We start from the raw sequence: 19,932 nt of genomic DNA on the forward strand, positions 1-19,932 counted from the left end.
AGATAAATACACAGAGAGAGAGGCTGGGACGAAGAGAGAGAGTGAGAGACTGTGTGAGGGAGAGAGACAGAGAGACAGATAAATACACAGAGAGAGCGAGGCTGGGACGAAGAGAGAGAGAGTGTGAGAGACTGTGAGGGAGAGAGACAGAGAGACAGATAAATACACAGAGAGAGAGAGTCTGGGACGAAGAGAGAGACTGAGAGACTGTGTGAGGGAGAGAGACAGATAAATACACAGAGAGAGTGAGGCTGAGACAGAGAGTGTTAGGGACTGTGTAAGGGAGAGACAGAGAGAGACAGATAAATATACAGAGAGAGAGAGGCTGGGACAAAGAGAGAGTGAGAAGGAGAAAGTCATGGGCAGACAGAGAGAGAGAGAGCCGTTGGGGAGAACTGAGAAGACAGAAAACTTTTCTGGAGGGAAGGGAAAGGCAGAGACACTGGGTGAGGAGCTGGGCTCAGAGCCAGTTTTACTAAGAACTTCCTCCTTCCTGTTGCAGACTTGGATCTAAATAATGGCCACGTGTGTGTAACCCAGGGCAGGGTGTGTGTCTACTGTGTACAGTCAGACTGAACCTCTCTCTCTCTCTCTCTCTGTTTAACCCAGGGCAGGGTGTGTATACTGTGCAGTGTGTGTACAGTGAGGGTAAATCTCTCTCTCTCTCTCTCTGTAACCCAGGGCAGGGTGTGTATACTGTGTAGTGTGTGTACAGTGAGGGTAAATCTCTCTCTCTCTCTCTCTGTAACCCAGGGCAGGGTGTGTATACTGTGTAGTGTGTGTACAGTGAGGGTAAATCTCTCTCTCTCTGTAACCCAGGGCAGGGTGTGTATACTGTGTAGTGTGTGTACAGTGGGGGTAAATCTCTCTCTCTCTGTAACCCAGGGCAGGGTGTGTATACTGTGTAGTGTGTGTACAGTGAGGGTAAATCTCTCTCTCTCTGTAACCCAGGGCAGGGTGTGTATACTGTGCAGTGTGTGTACAGTGGGGGTAAATCTCTCTCTCTCTCTGTAAACCACGGCAGGGTGTATATACTGTGTATTGTGTGTACTGTGGGGGTAAATGTCTCTCTCTGTAACCCAGGGCAGGGTCTGTATACTGTGTAGTGTGTGTACAGTGAGGGTAAATCTCTCTCTGTAACCCAGGGCAGGGTGTGTATACTGTGTAGTGTGTGTACAGAGGGGGTCAATCTCTCTCTCTGTAACCCAGGGCAGGGTGTGTATACTGTGTAGTGTGTGTACAGTGAGGGTAAATCTCTCTCTCTCTGTAACACAGGACAGGGTGTGTATACTGTGCAGTGTGTGTACAGTGGGGGTAAATCTCTCTCTCTCTCTGTAACTCAGGGCAGGGTGTATATACTGTGTAGTGTGTGTACTGTGGGGGTAAATCTCTCTCTCTGTAACCCAGGACAGGGTGTGTATACTGTGCAGTGTGTGTACAGTGAGGGTAAATCTCTCTCTCTCTCTGTAACCCAGGGCAGGGTGTGTAAACTGTGTAGTGTGTGTACTGTGGGGGTAAATCTCTCTCTCTCTCTGTAACCCAGGACAGGGTGTGTATACTGTGTAGTGTGTGTACAGTGAGGGTAACTCTCTCTCTCTCTGTAACCCAGGACATGGTTGTGTATACTGTGTAGTGTGTACAGTGAGGGCAAATCTCTCTCTCTCTCTGTAACCCAGGGCAGGGTGTGTATACTGTGTAGTGGGTGTACAGTGAGGGTAAATCTCTCTCTGTAACCCAGGGCAGGGTATGTATACTGTGTAGTGTGTGTACAGTGAGGGTAAATCTCTCTCTCTCTCTCTCTGTAACCCAGGGCAGGGTGTGTATACTGTGTAGTGTGTATACAGTGAGGGTAAATCACTCTCTCTCTAACCCAGGGCAGGGTCTGTATACTGTGTAGTGTGTGTACAGTGAGGGTAAATCTCTCTCTGTAACCCAGGGCAGGGTGTGTATACTGTGTATTGTGTGTACAGAGGGGGTCAATCTCTCTCTCTCTCTCTCTGTAACCCAGGGCAGGGTGTGTATACTGTGTAGTGTGTGTACAGTGGGGGTAAATCTCTCTCTCTCTCTCTCTCTGTAACCAAGGGCAGGGTGTGTATACTGTGTAGTGTGTGTACAGTGAGGGTAAATCTCTATATCTCTCTCTGTAACCCAGGACAGGGTGTGTATACTGTGTAGTGTGTGTACAGTGAGGGTAAATCTCTCTCTCTCTGTAACCCAGGGCAGAGTGTGTATACTGTGTAGTGTGTGTACAGTGAGGGGAAATTTCTCTCTCTCTCTCTCTCTCTAACCCAGGGCAGGGTGTGTATACTGTGTAGTGTGTGTATAGTGAGGGTAAATCTCTCTCTCTCTCTCTCTGTAACCCAGGGCATGGTGTGTATACTGTGTAGTGTGTGTACAGTGAGGGTAAATCTCTCTCTCTGTAACCCAGGGCAGGGTGTGTATACTGTGTAGTGTGTGTACAGTGGAGGTAAATCTCTCTCTCTCTCTGTAACCCAGGGCAGGGTGTGTATACTGTGTAGTGTGTGTACAGTGAGGGTAAATCTCTCTCTTTCTGTAACCCAGGGCAGGGTGTGTATACTGTGTAGTGTGTGTACAGTGAGGGTAAATCTCTCTCTTTCTGTAACCAAGGACAGGGTGTGTATACTGTGTAGTGTGTGTACAGTGGGGGTAAATCTCTCTCTCTAACCCAGGACACGGTGTGTATACTGTGTAGTGTGTGTACAGTGGGGGTAAATCTCTCTCTCTTTGTAACCCAGGGCAGGGTGTGTATACTGTGTAGTGTGTGTACAGTGAGGGTAAATCTCTCTCTCTCTGTAACCCAGGGCAGGGTGTGTATACTGTGTAGTGTGTGTACAGTGGGGCTAAATCTCTCTCTCTCTCTCTCTCTGTAACCCAGGGCAGGGTGTGTATACTGTGTGGTGTGTGTACAGTGAGGGTAAATCTCTCTCTCTCTCTGTAACCCAGGACAGGGTGTGTATACTGTGTAGTGTGTGCACAGTGGGGGTAAATCTCTCTCTCTGTAACCCTGGACAGGGTGTGTATACTGTGTAGTGTGTGTACAATGAGGGTGAATCTCTCTCTCTCTGTAACCCAGGGCAGGGTGTGTATCCTGTGTAGTGTGTGTACAATGAGGGTAAATCTCTCTCTCTCTGTAACCCAGGGCAGGGTGTGTATACTGTTTAGTGTGTGTACAGTGAGGGTAAATCTCGCTCTTTCTGTAACCCAGGGCAGGGTGTGTATACTGTGCAGTGTGTGTACAGTGGGGGTAAATCTCTCTCTCTCTCTGTAACCCAGGGCAGGGTGTGTATACTGTGCAGTGTGTGTACAGTGGGGGTAAATCTCTCTCTCTCTCTGTAACCCAGGACAGGGTGTGTATACTGTGTAGTGTGTGTACAGTGGGGGTAAATCTCTCTATCTAACCCAGGACAGGGTGTGTATACTGTGTAGTGTGTGTACAGTGAGGGTAAATCTCTCTCTCTCTCTGTAACCCAGGGCAGGGTGTGTATACTGTGTAGTGTGTGTACAGTGGGGGTAAATCTCTCTCTCTCTCTCTGTAACCCTGGACAGGGTGTGTATACTGTGTAGTGTGTGTACAATGAGTGTAAATCTCTCTCTCTCTCTCTCTGTAACCCAGGGCAGGGTGTGTATACTGTGTAGTGTGAGTACAGTGAGGGGAAATCTCTCTCTCTCTCTCTGTAACCCAGGGCAGGGTGTGTATACTGTGTAGTGTGTGTACTGTGAGGGTAAATCTCTCTCTCTGTAACCCAGGGCAGGGTGTGTATACTGTGTATTGCGTGTACAGTGAGGGTAAATCTCTCTCTCTCTGTAACCCAGTGCAGGGTGTGTATACTGTGTATTGTGTGTACAGTGGGGGTAAATCTCTCTCTCTCTCTCTCTCTGTAACCCAGGGCAGGGTGTGTATACTGTGTAGTGTGTGTACAGTGAGGGTTAATCTCTCTCTCTCTCTCTGTAACCCAGGGCAGGGTGTGTATACTGTGTAGTGTGTGTACAGTGAGGGTTAATCTCTCTCTCTCTCTGTAACCCAGGGCAGGGTGTGTATACTGTGTAGTGTGTGTACAGTGAGGGTTAATCTCTCTCTCTCTCTGTAACCCAGGGCAGGGTGTGTATACTGTGTAGTGTGTGTACAGTGAGGGTAAATCTCTCTCTCTCTCTGTAACCCAGGGCAGGGTTTGTATACTGTGTAGTGTGTGTACAGTGGGAGTAAATCTCTCTCTCTCTCTCTGTAACCCTGGACAGGGTGTGTATACTGTGTAGTGTGTGTACAGTGGGGGTAAATCTCTCTCTCTCTCTCTGTAACCCTGGACAGCGTGTGTATACTGTGTAGTGTGTGCACAATGAGGGTAAATCTCTCTCTCTCTCTCTGTAACCCAGGACAGGGTTTGTATACTGTGAAGTGTGTGTACAGTTAGGGTAAATATCTCTCTCTCTCTGTAACCCAGGGCAGGTTGTGTATACTGTGCAGTGTGTGTACAGTGGGGGTAAATCTCTCTCTCTCTCTGTAACCCAGGGCAGGGTGTGTATACTGTGTAGTGTGTGTACAGTGAGGGTAAATCTCTCTCTCTCTGTAACCCAGGGCAGGGTGTGTATACTGTGTGGTGTGTGTACAGTGGGGGTAAATCTCTCTCTCTATCTGTAACCCAGGACAGGGTGTATATACTTTGTAGTGTGTGTACAGTGGCCGTAAATCTCTCTCTGTAACCCAGGGCAGGGTGTGTATACTGTGTAGTGTGTGTACAGTGGGGGTAAATCTCTCTCTCTCTCTGTAACCCAGGACAGGGTGTGTATACTGTGTAGTGTGTGTAGAGTGGGGGAAAATCTCTCTCTGTAACCCAGTGCAGGGTGTGTATACTGTGTAGTGTGTGTACAGTGGGAGTAAATCTCTCTCTCTCTCTGTAACCCAGGGCAGGGAGTGTATAATGTGTAGTGTGTGTACAATGGGGGTAAATCTCTCTCTCTGTAACCCAGGACAGGGTGTGTATACTGTGTAGTGTGTGTACAGTGAGGGTAAATCTCTCTCTCTCTCTCTCTGTAACCCAGGGCAGGGTGTGTATACTGTGTAGTGTGTATACAGTGAGGGTAAATCTCTCTCTCTCTAACCCAGGGCAGGGTCTGTATACTGTGTAGTGTGTGTACAGTGAGGGTAAATCTCTCTCTGTAACCCAGGGCAGGGTGTGTATACTGTGTATTGTGTGTACAGAGGGGGTCAATCTCTCTCTCTCTCTCTCTGTAACCCAGGACAGGGTGTGTATACTGTGTAGTGTGTGTACAGTGGGGGTAAATCTCTCTCTCTCTCTCTCTCTGTAACCGAGGGCAGGGTGTGTATACTGTGTAGTGTGTGTACAGTGAGGGTAAATCTCTATATCTCTCTCTGTAACCCAGGACAGGGTGTGTATACTGTGTAGTGTGTGTACAGTGAGGGTAAATCTCTCTCTCTCTGTAACCCAGGGCAGAGTGTGTATACTGTGTAGTGTGTGTACAGTGAGGGGAAATTTCTCTCTCTCTCTCTCTCTGTAACCCAGGGCAGGGTGTGTATACTGTGTAGTGTGTGTATAGTGAGGGTAAATCTCTCTCTCTCTCTCTCTGTAACCCAGGGCATGGTGTGTATACTGTGTAGTGTGTGTACAGTGAGGGTAAATCTCTCTCTCTGTAACCCAGGGCAGGGTGTGTATACTGTGTAGTGTGTGTACAGTGGGGGTAAATCTCTCTCTCTCTCTGTAACCCAGGGCAGGGTGTGTATACTGTGTAGTGTGTGTACAGTGAGGGTAAATCTCTCTCTTTCTGTAACCCAGGGCAGGGTGTGTATACTGTGTAGTGTGTGTACAGTGAGGGTAAATCTCTCTCTTTCTGTAACCCAGGGCAGGGTGTGTATACTGTGTAGTGTGTGTACAGTGAGGGTAAATCTCTCTCTTTCTGTAACCCAGGGCAGGGTGTGTATACTGTGTAGTGTGTGTACAGTGAGGGTAAATCTCTCTCTCTGTGTAAACCAGGGCAGGGTGTGTATACTGTGTAGTGTGTGTACAATGAGGGTAAATCTCTCTCTCTCTCTCTGTAACCAAGGACAGGGTGTGTATACTGTGTAGTGTGTGTACAGTGGGGGTAAATCTCTCTCTCTAACCCAGGACACGGTGTGTATACTGTGTAGTGTGTGTACAGTGGGGGTAAAACTCTCTCTCTTTGTAACCCAGGGCAGGGTGTGTATACTGTGTTGTGTGTGTACAGTGAGGGTAAATCTCTCTCTCTCTGTAACCCAGGGCAGGGTGTGTATACTGTGTAGTGTGTGTACAGTGGGGGTAAATCTCTCTCTCTCTCTCTCTCTCTCTGTAACCCAGGGCAGGGTGTGTATACTGTGTAGTGTGTGTACAGTGGGGCTAAATCTCTCTCTCTCTCTCTCTCTGTAACCCAGGGCAGGGTGTGTATACTGTGTGGTGTGTGTACAGTGAGGGTAAATCTCTCTCTCTCTCTGTAACCCAGGACAGGGTGTGTATACTGTGTAGTGTGTGCACAGTGGGGGTAAATCTCTCTCTCTGTAACCCTGGACAGGGTGTGTATACTGTGTAGTGTGTGTACAATGAGGGTGAATCTCTCTCTCTCTGTAACCCAGGGCAGGGTGTGTATCCTGTGTAGTGTGTGTACAATGAGGGTAAATCTCTCTCTCTCTGTAACCCAGGGCAGGGTGTGTATACTGTTTAGTGTGTGTACAGTGAGGGTAAATCTCTCTCTTTCTGTAACCCAGGGCAGGGTGTGTATACTGTGCAGTGTGTGTACAGTGGGGGTAAATCTCTCTCTCTCTCTGTAACCCAGGGCAGGGTGTGTATACTGTGCAGTGTGTGTACAGTGGGGGTAAATCTCTCTCTCTCTCTGTAACCCAGGACAGGGTGTGTATACTGTGTAGTGTGTGTACAGTGCGGGTAAATCTCTCTCTCTAACCCAGGACAGGGTGTGTATACTGTGTAGTGTGTGTACAGTGAGGGTAAATCTCTCTCTCTCTCTGTAACCCAGGGCAGGGTGTGTATACTGTGTAGTGTGTGTACAGTGGGGGTAAATCTCTCTCTCTCTCTCTGTAACCCTGGACAGGGTGTGTACACTGTGTAGTGTGTGTACAATGAGTGTAAATCTCTCTCTCTCTCTCTCTGTAACCCAGGGCAGGGTGTGTATACTGTGTAGTGTGTGTACAGTGAGGGGAAATCTCTCTCTCTCTCTCTGTAACCCAGGGCAGGGTGTGTATACTGTGTAGTGTGTGTACAGTGAGGGTAAATCTCTCTCTCTGTAACCCAGGGCAGGGTGTGTATACTGTGTATTGTGTGTACAGTGAGGGTAAATCTCTCTCTCTCTGTAACCCAGTGCAGGGTGTGTATACTGTGTATTGTGTGTACAGTGGGGGTAAATCTCTCTCTCTCTCTCTCTCTCTGTAACCCAGGGCAGGGTGTGTATACTGTGTAGTGTGTGTACAGTGAGGGTTAATCTCTCTCTCTCTCTGTAACCCAGGGCAGGGTGTGTATACTGTGTAGTGTGTGTACAGTGAGGGTTAATCTCTCTCTCTCTCTGTAACCCAGGGCAGGGTGTGTATACTGTGTAGTGTGTGTACAGTGAGGGTTAATCTCTCTCTCTCTCTGTAACCCAGGGCAGGGTGTGTATACTGTGTAGTGTGTGTACAGTGAGGGTAAATCTCTCTCTCTCTCTGTAACCCAGGGCAGGGTTTGTATACTGTGTAGTGTGTGTACAGTGGGAGTAAATCTCTCTCTCTCTCTCTGTAACCCTGGACAGGGTGTGTATACTGTGTAGTGTGTGTACAGTGGGGGTAAATCTCTCTCTCTCTCTCTGTAACCCTGGACAGCGTGTGTATACTGTGTAGTGTGTGCACAATGAGGGTAAATCTCTCTCTCTCTCTGTAACCCAGGACAGGGTTTGTATACTGTGAAGTGTGTGTACAGTTAGGGTAAATATCTCTCTCTCTCTGTAACCCAGGGCAGGTTGTGTATACTGTGCAGTGTGTGTACAGTGAGGGTAAATCTCTCTCTCTCTGTAACCCAGGGCAGGGTGTGTATACTGTGTGGTGTGTGTACAGTGGGGGTAAATCTCTCTCTCTATCTGTAACCCAGGACAGGGTGTATATACTTTGTAGTGTGTGTACAGTGGCCGTAAATCTCTCTCTGTAACCCAGGGCAGGGTGTGTATACTGTGTAGTGTGTGTACAGTGGGGGTAAATCTCTCTCTCTCTCTGTAACCCAGGACAGGGTGTGTATACTGTGTAGTGTGTGTAGAGTGGGGGAAAATCTCTCTCTGTAACCCAGGGCAGGGTGTGTATACTGTGTAGTGTGTGTACAGTGGGGGTAAATCTCTCTCTCTCTCTGTAACCCAGGGCAGGGAGTGTATACTGTGTAGTGTGTGTACAGTGGGGGTAAATCTCTCTCTCTGTAACCCAGGACAGGGTGTGTATACTGTGTAGTGTGTGTACAGTGAGGGTAACTCTCTCTCTCTCTCTCTCTCTCTCTGTAACCCAGGGCAGGGTGTGTATACTGTGTAGTGTGTGTACAGTGAGGGTAAATCTCTCTCTCTCTAACCCAGGGCAGGGTGTGTATACTGTGTAGTGTGTGTACAGTGAGGGTAAATCTCTCTCTGTAACCCAGGGCAAGCTGTGTATACTGTGTATTGTGTGTACAGAGGGTGTAAATCTCTCTCTCTCTCTCTCTGTAACCCAGGGCAGGGTGTGTATACTGTGTAGTGTGTGTACAGTGGGGGTAAATCTCTCTCTCTCTCTCTCTGTAACCGAGGGCAGGGTGTGTATACTGTGTAGTGTGTGTACAGTGGGGGTAAATCTCTCTCTCTCTCTGTAACCCAGGACAGGGTGTGTATACTGTGTAGTGTGTGTAGAGTGAGGGTAAATCTCTCTCTTTCTGTAACCCAGGGCAGGGTGTGTATACTGTGTAGTGTGTGTACAGTGAGGGTAAATCTCTCTCTTTCTGTAACCCAGGGCAGGGTGTGTATACTGTGTAGTGTGTGTACAGTGAGGGTAAATCTCTCTCTTTCTGTAACCCAGGGCAGGGTGTGTATACTGTGTAGTGTGTGTACAGTGGGGGTAAATCTCTCTCTCTCTCTGTAACCCAGGGCAGGGTGTGTATCCTGTGTAGTGTGTGTACAGTGGGGGTAAATCTCTCTCTCTCTCTGTAACCCAGGGCAGGGTGTGTATACTGTGTAGTGTGTGTACAGTGGGGATAAATCTCTCTCTCTCTCTCTCTTTAACCCAGGGCAGGGTGTGTATACTGTGTAGTGTGTGTACAGTGGGGGTAAATCTCTCTCTCTGTAACCCAGGGCAGTGTGTGTATACTGTGTAGTGTGTGTACAGTGAGGGTAAATCTCTCTCTCTCTCTCTCTCTCTCTGTAACCCAGGGCAGGGTGTGTATACTGTGTAGTGTGTGTACAGTGAGGGTAAATCTCTCTCTCTCTAACCCAGGGCAGGGTGTGTATACTGTGTAGTGTGTGTACAGTGAGGGTAAATCTCTCTCTGTAACCCAGGGCAAGGTGTGTATACTGTGTATTGTGTGTGCAGAGGGTGTAAATCTCTCTCTCTCTCTCTCTGTAACCCAGGGCAGGGTGTGTATACTGTGCAGTGTGTGTACAGTGGGAGTAAATCTCTCTCTCTCTCTCTCTGTAACCGAGGGCAGGGTGTGTATACTGTGTAGTGTGTGTACAGTGAGGGTAAATCTCTCTCTCTCTCTGTAACCCAGGGCAGGGTGTGTATACTGTGTAGTGTGTGTACAGTGAGGGGAAATTTCTCTCTCTCTCTCTCTGTAACCCAGGGCAGGGTGTGTATACTGTGTAGTGTGTGTACAGTGAGGGTAAATCTCTCTCTCTCTCTCTCTGTAACCCAGGGCAGGGTGTGTATACTGTGTAGTGTGTGTACAGTGGGGGTAAATCTCTCTCTCTCTCTGTAACCCAGGGCAGGGTGTGTATACTGTGTAGTGTGTGTACAGTGAGGGTAAATCTCTCTCTTTCTGTAACCCAGGGCAGGGTGTGTATACTGTGTAGTGTGTGTACAGTGAGGGTAAATCTCTCTCTTTCTGTAACCCAGGGCAGGGTGTGTATACTGTGTAGTGTGTGTACAGTGGGGGTAAATCTCTCTCTCTCTCTGTAACCCAGGGCAGGGTGTGTATCCTGTGTAGTGTGTGTACAGTGGGGGTAAATCTCTCTCTCTCTCTGTAAACCAGGGCGGGGTGTGTATACTGTGTAGTGTGTGTACAGTGAGGGTAAATCTCTCTCTCTCTCTGTAACCCAGGGCAGGGTGTGTATACTGTGTAGTGTGTGTACAGTGGGGGTAAATCTCTCTCTCTGTAACCCAGGGCAGTGTGTGTATACTGTGTAGTGTGTGTACAGTGAGGGTAAATCTCTCTCTCTCTCTGTAACCCAGGGCAGGGTGTGTATACTGTGTAGTGTGTGTACAGTGGGGGTAAATCTCTCTCTCTCTCTCTGTAACCCTGGACAGCGTGTGTATACTGTGTAGTGTGGGTACAATGAGGGTAAATCTCTCTCTCTCTCTGTAACCCAGGACAGGGTGTGTATACTGTGAAGTGTGTGTACCGTGGGGGTAAATCTCTCTCTCTCTCTCTCTGTAAACCAGGACAGGGTGTGTATACTGTGTAGTGTGTGTACAGTGGGGGTAAATCTCTCTCTCTCTGTAACCCAGGGCAGGGTGTGTATAATGTGTAGTGTGTGTACAGTGGGGGTCAATCTCTCTCTCTCTCTCTCTGTAACCCAGGGCAGGGTGTGTATACTGTGTAGTGTGTGTACAGTGGGGGTAAATCTCTCTCTCTCTCTCTCTGTAACCCAGGGCAGGGTGTGTATACTGTGTAGTGTGTGTATAGTGGGGGTAAATCTCTCTCTCTGTAACCCAGGGCAGTGTTTGTATACTGTGTAGTGTGTGTACAGTGAGGGTAAATCTCTCTCTCTCTCTCTGTAACCCAGGGCAGGGTGTGTATACTGTGTAGTGTGTGTACAGTGAGGGTAAATCTCTCTCTCTCTGTAACCCAGGGCAGGGTGTGTATACTGTGCAGTGTTTGTACAGTGGAGGTAAATCTCTCTCTCTCTCTGTAATCCAGGGCAGGGTGTGTATACTGTGTAGTGTGTGTACAGTGGGGGTAAATCTCTCTCTCTGTAACCCAGGTCAGGGTGTGTTTACTGTGTAGTGTGTGTACAGTGGGGGTAAATCTCGCTCTCTCTCTGTAACCCAGGGCAGGGAGTGTATACTGTGTAGTGTGTGTACAGTGGGGGTAAATCTCTCTCTCTGTAACCCAGGACAGGGTGTGTATACTGTGTAGTGTGTGTACAGTGAGGGTAAATCTCTCTCTCTCTCTCTCTCTCTCTGTAACCCAGGGCAGGGTGTGTATACTGTGTAGTGTGTGTACAGTGAGGGTAAATCTCTCTCTCTCTAACCCAGGGCAGGGTGTGTATACTGTGTAGTGTGTGTACAGTGAGGGTAAATCTCTCTCTGTAACCCAGGGCAAGGTGTGTATACTGTGTATTGTGTGTACAGAGGGTGTAAATCTCTCTCTCTCTCTCTCTGTAACCCAGGGCAGGGTGTGTATACTGTGTAGTGTGTGTACAGTGGGGGTAAATCTCTCTCTCTCTCTCTCTGTAACCGAGGGCAGGGTGTGTATACTGTGTAGTGTGTGTACAGTGGGGGTAAATCTCTCTCTCTCTCTGTAACCCAGGGCAGGGTGTGTATACTGTGTAGTGTGTGTACAGTGAGGATAAATCTCTCTCTTTCTGTAACCCAGTGCAGGGTGTGTATACTGTGTATTGTGTGTACGGTGGGGGTAAATCTCTCTCTCTCTCTCTCTCTCTCTGTAACCCAGGGCAGGGTGTGTATACTGTGTAGTGTGTGTACAGTGAGGGTTAATCTCTCTCTCTCTCTGTAACCCAGGGCAGGGTGTGTATACTGTGTAAAACAAAAACAGAATTACCTGGAAAAACTCAGCAGGTCTGGCAGCATCGGCGGAGAAGAAAAGAGTTGACGTTTCGAGTCCTCATGACCCTTCGACAGAACTTGAGTTCGAGTCCAGGAAAGAGCTGAAATATAAGCTGGTTTAAGGTGTGTGTGTGGGGGGCGGAGAGATAGAGAGACAGAGAGGTGGAGGGGGTTGGTGTGGTTGTAGCGACAAACAAGCAGTGATAGAAGCAGATCATCAAAAGATGTCAACAACAATAGTACAATAGAACACATAGGTGTTAAAGTTAAAGTTGGTGATATTATCTAAACGAATGTGCTAATTAAGAATGGATGGTAGGGCACTCAAGGTATAGCTCTAGTGGGTTTTTTTTTTTTTATTTTTTTTTTATATATAATGGAAATAGGTGGGAAAAGGAAAATCTTTATAATTTATTGGGAAAAAAAAAAAGAAGGGGGAAACAGAAAGGGGGTGGGGATGGGGGAGGGGACTCACGACCTAAAGTTGTTGAATTCAATATTCAGTCCGGAAGGCTGTAAAGTCCCTAGTCGGAAGATGAGGTGTTGTTCCTCCAGTTTGCGTTGGGCTTCACTGGAACAATGCAGCAAGCCAAGGACAGACATGTGGGCAAGAGAGCAGGGTGGAGTGTTAAAATGGCAAGCGACAGGGAGGTTTGGGTCATTCTTGCGGACAGACCGCAGGTGTTCTGCAAAGCGGTCGCCCAGTTTACGTTTGGTCTCTCCAATGTAGAGGAGACCACATTGGGAGCAACGAATGCAGTAGACTAAGTTGGGGGAAATGCAAGTGAAATGCTGCTTCACTTGAAAGGAGTGTTTGGGTCCTTGGACGGTGAGGAGAGAGGAAGTGAAGGGGCAGGTGTTGCATCTTTTGCGTGGGCAAGGGGTTGTGCCATAGGAGGGGGTTGAGGAGTAGGGGGTGATGGAGGAGTGGACCAGGGTGTCCCGGAGGGAGCGATCCCTACGGAATGCCGATAAGGGGGGTGAAGGGAAGATGTGTTTGGTAGTGGCATCATGCTGGAGTTGGCGGAAATGGCGGAGGATGATCCTTTGAATGCGGAGGCTGGTGGGGTGATAAGTGAGGACAAGGGGGACCCTATCATGTTTCTGGGAGGGAGGAGAAGGAGTGAGGGCGGATGCGCGGGAGATGGGCCGGACACGGTTGAGGGCCCTGTCAACGACCGTGGGTGGAAAACCTCGGTTAAGGAAGAAGGAGGACATGTCAGAGGAACTGATTTTGAAGGTAGCATCATCGGAACAGATGCGACGGAGGCGAAGGAACTGAGAGAATGGGATGGAGTCCTTACAGGAAGCGGGGTGTGAGGAGCTGTAGTCGAGATAGCTGTGGGTGTCGGTGGGTTTGTAATGGATATTGGTGGACAGTCTATCACCAGAGATTGAGACAGAGAGGTCAAGGAAGGGAAGGGAAGTGTCAGAGATGGACCACGTGAAAATGATGGAGGGGTGGAGATTGGAAGCAAAATTAATAAATTTTTCCAAGTCCTCAACAAGAAACTTTTTCTCTTTCTCTCAAGTGCTAAGGAACGCAAGCTCCACCAACTCATCGACACCAACACCCATCTAGGACCCTCCACCCCTGCCTGTCCCTCCGTCCCCACCCCATCTTCCAATCCCAGCCCCAGCTGTGTATTCACTATACCCCCTGACCTTCCCCTCTCCGATGCTGAACGTTCAGTGCTCAGCAAAGGACTTAGTTTCATACCCTTACGCCCTCACCTCAATGAATTTCGGGCTCGGCATGATACTGAACTCTTCTTCCGCCGTCTTCGTCTCCGGGCTCACTTCTTTGGGCAGGAGTCCTCTCCCAGTTCAACGGATCCTTTTACCCATCTTCAATATTCTCCCTCCACCTGGACCCCTCCCTCTGGATTCTTACCTTCTCTCGATCTTTTCATTGAGAACTGTCGGCGCGACATTAGTCGTCTCAATTTCTCTGCTCCTCTCACCCATTCTAACCTGTCTCTCTCTGAACTTACTGCACTCCATTCTCTCAGGTCCAACCCTGACATTGTCATCAAACCCGCTGACAAGGGTGGTGCTGTTGTTGTCTGGCGCACTGACCTCTACCACGCGGAGGCTGAGCGTCAACTCGCAGACACTTCCTCCTACCTCTCCCTGGACCATGACCCCACCACTGAACATCAAGCCATTGTTTCCAGGACTGTCACTGACCTCATCTCCTCTGGGGATCTCCCTCCCACAGCTTCCAACCTGATAGTTGCCCAACCTCGGACGGCCCGCTTCTATCTCCTACCCAAAATCCACAAACAGAACTGCCCCAGTAGACCGATCGTCTCAGCTTGCTCCTGCCCCACAGAACTCATTTCTCGTTATCTTGACTCCCTTCTCTCTCCCCTTGTCCAGTCCCTTCCCACCTACATCCGTGATTCCTCTGACACCTTACGTCACATCAACAATTTCCAGTTCCCTGGCCCCTACCGCTTCCTCTTCACCATGGACGTCCAATCCCTCTACACCTCCATCCCCCACCAGGATGGTCTGAGGGCCCTTAGCTTCTTCCTCGAACAGAGGCCCGAACAATCCCCATCCACCACTACTCTCCTCCGTCTGGCTGAACTTGTTCTCACGCTGAACAATTTCTCCTTCAACTCCTCTCACTTCCTCCAAATAAAAGGTGTGGCTATGGGTACCCGCATGGGCCCCAGCTATGCCTGTCTCTTTATGGGGTATGTGGAACATTCCTTGTTGCAGTCCTACTCCGGCCCCCTTCCACAACTCTTTCTCCGGTACATCGATGATTATTTCGGTGCTGCTTCATGCTCTCGTCAGGACTTGGAAAAATTTATTAATTTTGCTTCCAATCTCCACCCCTCCATCATTTTCACGTGGTCCATCTCTGACACTTCCCTTCCCTTCCTTGACCTCTCTGTCTCAATCTCTGGTGATAGACTGTCCACCAATATCCATTACAAACCCACCGACACCCACAGCTATCTCGACTACAGCTCCTCACACCCCACTTCCTGTAAGGACTCCATCCCATTCTCTCAGTTCCTTCGCCTCCGTCGCATCTGTTCCGATGATGCTACATTCAAAAACAGTTCCTCTGACATGTCCTCCTTCTTCCTTAACCGAGGTTTTCCACCCACGGTCGTTGACAGGGCCCTCAACCGTGTCCGGCCCATCTCCCGCGCATCCGCCCTCACTCCTTCTCCTCCCTCCCAGAAACATGATAGGGTCCCCCTTGTCCTCACTTATCACCCCACCAGCCTCCGCATTCAAAGGATCATCCTCCGCCATTTCCGCCAACTCCAGCATGATGCCACTACCAAACACATCTTCCCTTCACCCCCCTTATCGGCATTCCGTAGGGATCGCTCCCTCCGGGACACCCTGGTCCACTCCTCCATCACCCCCTACTCCTCAACCCCCTCCTATGGCACAACCCCTTGCCCACGCAAAAGATGCAACACCTGCCCCTTCACTTCCTCTCTCCTCACCGTCCAAGGACCCAAACACTCCTTTCAAGTGAAGCAGCATTTCACTTGCATTTCCCCCAACTTAGTCTACTGCATTCGTTGCTCCCAATGTGGTCTCCTCTACATTGGAGAGACCAAACGTAAACTGGGCGACCGCTTTGCAGAACACCTGCGGTCTGTCCGCAAGAATGACCCAAACCTCCCTGTCGCTTGCCATTTTAACACTCCACCCTGCTCTCTTGCCCACATGTCTGTCCTTGGCTTGCTGCATTGTTCCAGTGAAGCCCAACGCAAACTGGAGGAACAACACCTCATCTTCCGACTAGGGACTTTACAGCCTTCCGGACTGAATATTGAATTCAACAACTTTAGGTCGTGAGTCCCCTCCCCCATCCCCACCCCCTTTCTGTTTCCCCCTTCTTTTTTTTTTTCCCAATAAATTATAAAGATTTTCCTTTTCCCACCTATTTCCATTATATATAAAAAAAAATATAAAAAAAAAACCCACTAGAGCTATACCTTGAGTGCCCTACCATCCATTCTTAATTAGCACATTCGTTTAGATAATATCACCAACTTTAACTTTAACACCTATGTGTTCTATTGTACTATTGTTGTTGACATCTTTTGATGATCTGCTTCTATCACTGCTTGTTTGTCGCTACAACCACACCAACCCCCTCCACCTCTCTGTCTCTCTATCTCTCCGCCCCCCACACACACACCTTAAACCAGCTTATATTTCAGCTCTTTCCTGGACTCGAACTCAAGTTCTGTCGAAGGGTCATGAGGACTCGAAACGTCAACTCTTTTCTTCTCCGCCGATGCTGCCAGACCTGCTGAGTTTTTCCAGGTAATTCTGTTTTTGTTTTGGATTTCCAGCATCCGCAGTTTTTTTGTTTTTATCTCTGTGTATACTGTGTAGTGTGTGTACAGTGAGGCTTAATCTCTCTCTCTCTCTGTAACCCAGGGCAGGGTGTGTATACTGTGTAGTGTGTGTACAGTGAGGGTTAATCTCTCTCTCTCTCTGTAACCCAGGGCAGGGTGTGTATACTGTGTAGTGTGTGTACAGTGAGGGTAAATCTCTCTCTCTCTCTCTCTGTAACCCAGGGCAGGGTTTGTATACTGTGTAGTGTGTGTACAGTGGGAGTAAATCTCTCTCTCTCTCTCTGTAACCCTGGACAGGGTGTGTATACTGTGTAGTGTGTGTACAGTGGGGGTAAATCTCTCTCTCTCTCTCTCTGTAACCCTGGACAGCGTGTGTATACTGTGTAGTGTGTGCACAATGAGGGTAAATCTCTCTCTCTCTCTCTGTAACCCAGGACAGGGTTTGTATACTGTGAAGTGTGTGTACAGTTAGGGTAAATATCTCTCTCTCTCTGTAACCCAGGGCAGGTTGTGTATACTGTTCAGTGTGTGTACAGTGGGGGTAAATCTCTCTCTCTCTCTGTAACCCAGGGCAGGGTGTGTATACTGTGTATTGTGTGTACAGTGAGGGTAAATCTCTCTCTCTCTGTAACCCAGGGCAGGGTGTGTATACTGTGTGGTGTGTGTACAGTGGGGGTAAATCTCTCTCTCTATCTGTAACCCAGGACAGGGTGTATATACTTTGTAGTGTGTGTACAGTGGCCGTAAATCTCTCTCTGTAACCCAGGGCAGTGTGTGTATACTGTGTAGTGTGTGTACAGTGGGGGTAAATCTCTCTCTCTCTCTGTAACCCAGGACAGGGTGTGTATACTGTGTAGTGTGTGTAGAGTGGGGGAAAATCTCTCTCTGTAACCCAGGGCAGGGTGTGTATACTGTGTAGTGTGTGTACAGTGGGGGTAAATCTCTCTCTCTCTCTGTAACCCAGGGCAGGGAGTGTATACTGTGTAGTGTGTGTACAGTGGGGGTAAATCTCTCTCTCTGTAACCCAGGACAGGGTGTGTATACTGTGTAGTGTGTGTACAGTGAGGGTAAATCTCTCTCTCTCTCTCTCTCTCTGTAGCCCAGGGCAGGGTGTGTATACTGTGTAGTGTGTGTACAGTGAGGGTAAATCTCTCTCTCTCTAACCCAGGGCAGGGTGTGTATACTGTGTAGTGTGTGTACAGTGAGGGTAAATCTCTCTCTGTAACCCAGGGCAAGGTGTGTATACTGTGTATTGTGTGTACAGAGGGTGTAAATCTCTCTCTCTCTCTCTCTGTAACCCAGGGCAGGGTGTGTATACTGTGTAGTGTGTGTACAGTGGGGGTAAATCTCTCTCTCTCTCTCTCTGTAACCGAGGGCAGGGTGTGTATACTGTGTAGTGTGTGTACAGTGGGGGTAAATCTCTCTCTCTCTCTGTAACCCAGGACAGGGTGTGTATACTGTGTAGTGTGTGTAGAGTGAGGGTAAATCTCTCTCTTTCTGTAACCCAGGGCAGGGTGTGTATACTGTGTAGTGTGTGTACAGTGAGGGTAAATCTCTCTCTTTCTGTAACCCAGGGCAGGGTGTGTATACTGTGTAGTGTGTGTACAGTGAGGGTAAATCTCTCTCTTTCTGTAACCCAGGGCAGGGTGTGTATACTGTGTAGTGTGTGTACAGTGGGGGTAAATCTCTCTCTCTCTCTGTAACCCAGGGCAGGGTGTGTATCCTGTGTAGTGTGTGTACAGTGGGGGTAAATCTCTCTCTCTCTCTTTAACCCAGGGCAGGGTGTGTATACTGTGTAGTGTGTGTACAGTGGGGGTAAATCTCTCTCTCTGTAACCCAGGGCAGTGTGTGTATACTGTGTAGTGTGTGTACAGTGAGGGTAAATCTCTCTCTCTCTCTCTCTCTCTGTAACCCAGGGCAGGGTGTGTATACTGTGTAGTGTGTGTACAGTGAGGGTAAATCTCTCTCTCTCTCTAACCCAGGGCAGGGTGTGTATCCTGTGTAGTGTGTGTACAGTGAGGGTAAATCTCTCTCTGTAACCCAGGGCAAGGTGTGTATACTGTGTATTGTGTGTACAGAGGGTGTAAATCTCTCTCTCTCTCTCTCTGTAACCCAGGGCAGGGTGTGTATACTGTGTAGTGTGTGTACAGTGGGGGTAAATCTCTCTCTCTCTCTCTCTGTAACCGAGGGCAGGGTGTGTATACTGTGTAGTGTGTGTACAGTGAGGGGAAATTTCTCTCTCTCTCTCTCTGTAACCCAGGGCAGGGTGTGTATACTGTGTAGTGTGTGTACAGTGAGGGTAAATCTCTCTCTCTCTCTCTCTGTAACCCAGGGCAGGGTGTGTATACTGTGTAGTGTGTGTACAGTGGGGGTAAATCTCTCTCTCTCTCTGTAACCCAGGGCAGGGTGTGTATACTGTGTAGTGTGTGTACAGTGAGGGTAAATCTCTCTCTTTCTGTAACCCAGGGCAGGGTGTGTATACTGTGTAGTGTGTGTACAGTGAGGGTAAATCTCTCTCTTTCTGTAACCCAGGGCAGGGTGTGTATACCGTGTAGTGTGTGTACAGTGAGGGTAAATCTCTCTCTTTCTGTAACCCAGGGCAGGGCGTGTATACTGTGTAGTGTGTGTACAGTGGGGGTAAATCTCTCTCTCTCTCTGTAACCCAGGGCAGGGTGTGTATCCTGTGTAGTGTGTGTACAGTGGGGGTAAATCTCTCTCTCTCTCTGTAACCCAGGGCAGGGTGTGTATACTGTGTAGTGTGTGTACAGTGGGGATAAATCTCTCTCTCTCTCTCTTTAACCCAGGGCAGGGTGTGTATACTGTGTAGTGTGTGTACAGTGGGGGTAAATCTCTCTCTCTGTAACCCAGGGCAGTGTTTGTATACTGTGTAGTGTGTGTACAGTGAGGGTAAATCTCTCTCTCTCTCTGTAACCCAGGGCAGGGTGTGTATACTGTGTAGTGTGTGTACAGTGGGGTAAATCTCTCTCTCTCTCTCTGTAACCCAGGACAGGGTGTGTATACTGTGTAGTGTGTGTACAGTGGGGGTCAATCTCTCTCTCTCTCTCTCTGTAACCCAGGGCAGGGTGTGTATACTGTGTAGTGTGTGTACAGTGGGGGTAAATCTCTCTCTCTCTCTCTCTGTAACCCAGGGCAGGGTGTGTATACTGTGTAGTGTGTGTATAGTGGGGGTAAATCTCTCTCTCTGTAACCCAGGGCAGTGTTTGTATACTGTGTAGTGTGTGTACAGTGAGGGTAAATCTCTCTCTCTCTCTCTCTGTAACCCAGGGCAGGGTGTGTATACTGTGTAGTGTGTGTACAGTGAGGGTAAATCTCTCTCTCTCTGTAACCCAGGGCAGGGTGTGTATACTGTGCAGTGTTTGTACAGTGGAGGTAAATCTCTCTCTCTCTCTGTAATCCAGGGCAGGGTGTGTATACTGTGTAGTGTGTGTACAGTGGGGGTAAATCTCTCTCTCTCTCTCTCTTTAACCCAGGGCAGGGTGTGTATACTGTGCAGTGTGTGTACAGTGGGGGTAAATCTCTCTCTCTGTAACCCAGGTCAGGGTGTGTTTACTGTGTAGTGTGTGTACAGTGGGGGTAAATCTC

The 19,932-nt window shown here is 48.7% G+C and overlaps 1 protein-coding gene across 6 annotated transcripts in view; it reads left to right on the top strand.

The window, feature by feature from the left end:
- Window positions 1-481: 481 nt before the first annotated feature.
- Window positions 482-19,932, top strand: part of slc50a1 (solute carrier family 50 member 1) — a 41,442-nt gene continuing 21,991 nt past the window's right edge. For 2 of the 6 annotated variants that reach the window (XM_041181740.1, XM_041181732.1), the window contains exon 1: window positions 482-546. The gene's annotated coding sequence lies outside the window, so the exon portion shown is untranslated. Of the gene's footprint in view, window positions 649-7,993; window positions 8,026-19,932 lie in introns of those variants that run through there. The other 4 variants (XM_041181738.1, XM_041181733.1, XM_041181739.1 and 1 more) reach the window with 4 other exon arrangements.

The sequence above is a fragment of the Carcharodon carcharias genome, assembly GCF_017639515.1.
Source record: "Carcharodon carcharias isolate sCarCar2 chromosome 36 unlocalized genomic scaffold, sCarCar2.pri SUPER_36_unloc_2, whole genome shotgun sequence".
NCBI lineage: Eukaryota > Metazoa > Chordata > Chondrichthyes > Lamniformes > Lamnidae > Carcharodon > Carcharodon carcharias.